A 6,000-nucleotide genomic window follows, 5' to 3' on the forward strand; every position below is an offset into this window, starting at 1 on the left:
ACCAGCTGGTCTGCATCCTGGGCTTCCTTCCGAGCTACATTCGTTGGGTTTTGGGGTTGCAGTGGCCCTGCCACACATCACAGAACAGCAACCTGGGGCGCAGCACCGGGCCGCACGGCGCTCAGGGCCCACGGCTCCCCAGCTGTGTGCTCTTGGGCAGGCCTCTTAGCCCTTTTGCCTTAGTTTCCCCATCTGTCAAGCGGCACTAAAGCCACCGCTGAGGTCTCCGGGAGGTTGCGGGTATGTGTGCGCGCAGCGGCAGGTCGTGGAAGTCCAGTGCTGGAGGCTGACTTGGGTCTCCTGTGAGCCAGGCCCCCGTGGCCCTGGGCCTGCTTTTTCTCAGCCCAAGGTAATTTTTCAATTAACTCAATTGGCTGGAAACAGGGACGCCCTGGAGTGTGGGAAAACGTCCCAGGCCGGAAGGGCCCCCCCTCCACCCCCCCCAGCCCCCACTCACTTGGGCTTGGCTTCCAGAGGGAGGATCCAATTTCACATTGGGACACCAGGAAGTGATCCCCGTGCCCCTCTGAAAAATCTCAGATGGCGCCTTCTGGAAGCCTCAGTGGCCGCACTGGCGGCCAGTCTGTCCTCCCTCCCCGCCCCCACCCCCGCCGGCTCCCCGCCCAGCTCAGGCTCCGGCTCCAGTGGGGAGAGCCTCGAACGCTGCTCGTTAGTGACTTTATTGCTAAACAATTTAGAAAGGCAGCCCTGCCAGTTTTCATAAGCCAAACATTTAAAGTATGCAAAGCATATTTTATTTCTTCCTGGAGCAGCTGCTCAGTCAGGCTGGAGAGTAATCGTGAGTGAGTTATATGGATTTGTGAGCCACCCCGCAGCCTCCCGAGCCTCCCACCGAGGGTCTAGTGTCCGCTCCGGCCCGGAAGACTTGGGCAGGCTGAGCCCAAGGCATGCTCTCCTTTCCTGTCGCCTCCACGGAGCCAGGCACGCTCTCTGACGGCGTCAGCAGCTGTCAGCCAGTGTTGACAGAGGGACCATGGGGGCCAGGCCCCTTCCCGGGGCTTTTTATCTGTCCTCAGGCCTTGGCACAGCAGCCCTGGGGGTGGATATACTATGGTGATCTTCATTCTCCATACAGGACAGGGAGGTGACCTCCCAGGGCCAAACAGCTACCCAAGGACAGAGCCAGGATTTGATCTGGGCCATCCAGTTCCAGAGCCACTGCTCTTCACTCTCATTGTGGCGATTTTACAGGTGAGGAAGCAGAGGGACGTAGAGGTGATGGGATCGCAGGACACGCCCAGTAGGCGAGCACCTTCAGAAGCTGTACGGGAGGCAGTGAGTCCCCCAGGTTTGCCATTTGCTCAGACCCCAGTCTGGACTTGGTCGAAATTCTTCGGAAAGCTCGTGTCTGTTCACTGTGGCGATCTGGGAATTGCAGGCTCCCCAGCCTTGTGTGATGGGGACATCTAGGAGAGCCTTCCTCGGAGCCCTGCTCACCTGCTTCTCTTCTTGACATAATTGTTTACATCTGCAGGGGTCGTCGGCATGCCTTACACATTCTGCTGCATTTAACCCCTGAGTTGAAATCTGACACTGGTTTAGCATGTTCAAGCCCCAGCGTGATCCAGTTTGGCTTCCAGCTCGTGGTAGCCAGTGGCTGCAATGTTTAGGTTGTGGATTTCAGACACATTCTTCTAGGCCTCGTTCTGGTTATCTCTAACATGGGAATAGCAATGCCTATTCTTTTCCCCTAGTCTGCTGAGAAAGTTAGCTCTCCCACCCGAAGCTAGACACGGGAGAACCTGCTCTGTGGCACGTGGGACAAGCAGCAGCTTCCATCTTTCTGTGGATTCTGGGAATGGGTGGAGAAGGAAACAGACGCAGGGTGTTGTGCTGCTGAGTCACCCTCAGGGTGGGAAAGAAAGCAGGGCTGGGCTGTCCCCTGCCATGGCAAGGCCTTGGTCAAGTTGCTTCCTCCGGATCTGCAGTGAGCTTTGGGCTCAGGTGTGGATGGCGTCGTGAGGTGGTGGGTGTAATTAATGCGGGGCCGTCTTTGTTTCTCCTCTTGGGGTGTTGGTAAATTTTTTTCCCTGGAGGGTGGGGAAGAGGGAGGATGGATGAGGATGGGTGGAAAGTCCTGCACGGTGAGGGCGTGGAGGGAAGCAGGCGATGCCACCTGGGGCTTGCTGTCCCTCCCCGGGTGCCTCCCTTCAGGAGCCTGGCCTTGGGGAGGGGAGGAGATGGTTGCAAGAGCCAAGACAGGGGGACCTGGCCAGTTTTTCCATCTGAAGCTCAAAGACCCAAGGCCCAATTTCAGCCCTGTGCCCACCTGTGAGACTGCTTGTCCTGGCATTTAGTTTGCAACGTAGGCACAGCATGGGGTTGAGGGCTGGGAGCCTATCCAGTGGTCAGGAACATGAGCTTTGGAATCAGACCAGCCGGGGCTGGAATCCAGGTGTGCCACCTGGCCCAGCTCTGTGACCGTGAACAAAGAGCCCTGCTGTTCAAGCCTCCATTGCTGCCTCTGCAAAATGGAGAGAATGCTAGCACTTCTCCCATCGGGATGTCGAGAGAATCACTTGAACCCGGGAGGTGGCTTGGTGATGGGCTGAGGCTCAGTGCCAGGCATGTAGTGAACACCCACACTTGAGCTGGAATCCTCAGGTGAGCCCCAGTGGCTGTGGGGTTGGTGAAAAGACCCCTCCAGATGGGGGAAGAGGAGAAAGACTGATTTGGGCAGGAAGAGCCTGGAAATGGCTTTGAGGCAAAACTTGAAAGGTTTGTGCCGTCCAGGGTTTCAATCCAGGGGAACTGGTCACTGGGGTCAAAGAGAAGCTAGAATTGAAGTCTAAAGTGATAAGTGCCCATTGCTTAGAAGAACTAAATTCCCTTGTCCATTTTTGCTCATCCAGTCTCTGAAGAAAGAATAAGAGCTTCTAGTGTCTAACACACAGCAGGTCGTCTTCCAGTTTGTAGGGACGCTAAGTGCCCAGAAAACTGTCTCTGACAAAAACAGTGTATCAGGATTCTTTTTCAAGTACAAGGGATTAAAAAATGCAAGTCAAACTGGCTTCAGTGAAAAAGGGAATGTATTGGCTTATGTAACTGAAACATTCAGGGGTAGATTCTGGCTTCATGTGTGGTGTGATCCAGGACTCAGGTATTCGGGTATTATCCAGATCCTGTCCTAGTCTCATTGGCTCCTCCCCTCCCAGTGGCAAGACAGCTGCCAGCAACTCCAGGCTCCATCCTCACAGCCTGAGCCCTTGGTAAAGAGAGCACCTGGAACCTGGTCCGGAGATCTCCCTCTGATTGGACTGACTTGGGTCATGTGCCTTCTCGTGAACCAGTCACAGTGGTCAGAGTGATTCAGTGACCTCATTGGCCGGACTGGGTCATATTTTCATCCCTGAACCACAGGCGTTGACAGTGGGGGCTCCCCAAAGGGAAATGGAGGCACCTTGTTGAAAAGAAGGGGCATAGATGTCAGCCAGACAGAAATGTCTGCTGCCCGGTCCAGGGAGGGAGATAATGGAGAAACTTGGAAAGAAAAGGCTGGATGAGGCGGCCTCTCAGAGGAAGCGGTGGCGTGGAGGCTCAGCTTGGTGGCTGTACTGAGAGCCTTCCTTGTACTGAGAGGATGGTCCAGGAAGCCCCCATCAGCCCACCTGACTTGGATAAACTGGCCCCAACTCGCTGCTTCTAATCCTCAGAGGAAAATTTGCTCATTAGGCCAGGGATGGTGGCTCACACCTGTCATCCCAGCACTCTGAGGGTCTGAAGTGAGTGGATCACTTGAGACCATGAGTTCAAGACCAGCCTGGCCAACATGGCGAAATGCCATCTCTACTAAAAATGCAAAAATTAGCCGGGCATCGTAGCGCATGCCTGCAATCCTAGGTACTCGGGAGGCTGAGTCAGGATAATCGCTTGAACCTGGGAGGGGAGGTTGCAGTGAGCAGAGATCACACCACTGCACTCCAGCCTGGGCAACAGAGTGAGACTCTGACTCAAAAAATTAAAAAGAAGTTATTTGTCTGTGGTTTTACATGAAGCAGCTGAATTGGGATTAAAGGGAAGAAAAACACATTCCTTTATTAAAAACCATAGTTAATACATACTAATTTTAAAAAAAAAGGGTGGGAGGGAAAGAGAGAAAGAAAAGAAAGAGAAAGAAAGAGGAGGAGGGAGGGAAGGAAAGTGAAGTGGGGAGGGAGGGAGGGAGGAGGGAAGGGAGGGGGAGGAGAGAAAGGAGGGAAGGAAGGAAAGGAGGGAGGGAAGGGAGGGAAGGAAGGAGCTCACTGAGGGCTGGAGGAGGCAGCTGAGCAGAGGCCAGCATTTCCCCATCCCTCCTACCCAAGCAAATTCCCAAGTAGGCAGGAGCAGACTCTTCAGTCATCAAGGAGGCCTGGCCATGGACTTTGGGATTGAGCTGTCTTTGCTGCCACTGCCAGGCAGGGACCCAGCCACCCAGGCAAGTACCTGCCTCTCCCACCCCCAGCCAGATGGTGTTTTGGGAGGTTTACATTCCTTCTGGTGCCAGAAGCACCTGCCGAGTAATTTTGCAGCCTCTGCCATGAAGGTGGCACCCAAACCTCCGGCAGACCCCAGAGGGCCGCTTTCTGCAGTGTCAATCCTCAGGTTCAGTGGGGCTGGAGGTTCGCGATTCCGTGGCTTCCTAAGGACAACTCTGCTCTGAGGCTGTGCCTGTCACCCCTCCAGGGCAGTGACATGGTTGCCGCCCAGCCTGTGTTTGGTGAGGGGTGAGTGAAGCCATGCAGGAGAGGATTGGGTTTCTGGGGTGTGGAGCTGGGTGGGCGCAGCCCCCCATGGGAACTCTGGGCAGTAAGGTGGTAGAAGAGGATCTGCTTGGCACTCAGAGGTCTGAGGAGGGTCTGGCTAAAGGTGCATTTACAGGCCAGTGGCTTCACCAGAAGAGCCTCTGCGGGGAAGACGGTTTCAACACCACCTAACGGAAAAAACAATCACTATGCAATATGAGAAAAGGACAAAGGCAGTGTCACCTGAGTCCCCGTGCTGCCCACACCCACCTGTAGGAAGAATTACCAAGTGGTTCTCCGGGCCTGGGAGCGCCTTGGAAGAGACACTGGAGGGATGGGTGGGTGTTATTTGAGAGTCTTCTCCTATTTGGGGATTTCTGGACTGCTTCCCGTCACCCCTTGCTGAGTGACAGGATCATATGACACAGGCCCAGAGGACATGGAAATCTCCACCCAGCCAGGCTCCCGCTCTTGCCTGCCTACCTGCCACCAGGGATGGACAGGGGACAGGGGGATGGGGAGACGGATGGGAGGGTCAGTCTGGTAAATAGGGACAGAGGTGGTTCAAGAAGATGGGGCTGTTTCCAACTCCCCATGCCGGGACCAGGCAGGAGAAGGGAGGCCAGGGGGGGCCTGGGAGGGTCAGCCCCGCAGAGGGAGTGACCCCAAGGCTGGGCTTACCTCGCCCTAAAGGCTCAGGATGGTCAACAGAGGCATGGCCTTCAGGCTGGCACTTTCCAGGCTACCACTGCCAGACTTCTCACACCACGGGCAAACTGGTAACTTGGGAGGCTGTGAGCTGTCTCCCTGCGGCAGCGCTGGTCCCATACAGAGCTTTGAGGAGCCTTTGGAGGGGTCCGTGGCTGAGAGTCAGTGTGGCTGTGGCGGCAGCCCTGGGCTGGGCTCATCCGGGACTCCCAGCCCCACGCAGATGTTGAGTCAGCTGAACAAAGAGGCTAAGGTTCTGTGACCTCAGGCCTCCCAGACCAGGGAAAGGATGGAAATGGGGGTAACTCTCCAAAGAGGGTTCCAGGGCTCTTTGCCCAGCCACAGGCCCTGAAAGGAAGGGTGCACCGGGCTTTTGTCCACCTGCAGGGCGTCCTGATCTGGAAGCTGTACCCGCAGGAGAAGGGGAATAACTCAGTGGTTACAAGCAACAGCAAAATTCCTATGTTTAACCCATGTCTCTCCATGTCTCAGTTTCTTTTGTAAAATCTTTTGTAAAATGAGGCCATCCCCTAGGGTTCTTGGGTTTTTT

General features: G+C 55.3%; 1 protein-coding gene across 7 annotated transcripts in view; it reads left to right on the top strand.

Annotated features, from left to right (window-relative positions):
• Positions 1 to 6,000, top strand: part of KAZN (kazrin, periplakin interacting protein) — a 1,292,076-nt gene that overhangs the window by 1,093,546 nt on the left and 192,530 nt on the right. The window contains exon 1 of one of the 7 annotated variants that reach the window (XM_037729889.1): positions 784 to 1,212. The exons of the other annotated variants lie outside the window; for them this stretch is intronic. The gene's annotated coding sequence lies outside the window, so the exon portion shown is untranslated. Of the gene's footprint in view, positions 1 to 783; positions 1,213 to 6,000 lie in introns of those variants that run through there. 7 annotated transcript variants of the gene reach the window in all.

This window comes from Cebus imitator, unplaced genomic scaffold, assembly GCF_001604975.1.
Source record: "Cebus imitator isolate Cc_AM_T3 unplaced genomic scaffold, Cebus_imitator-1.0 Scaffold15, whole genome shotgun sequence".
Classification (NCBI taxonomy): Eukaryota; Metazoa; Chordata; class Mammalia; order Primates; family Cebidae; genus Cebus; species Cebus imitator.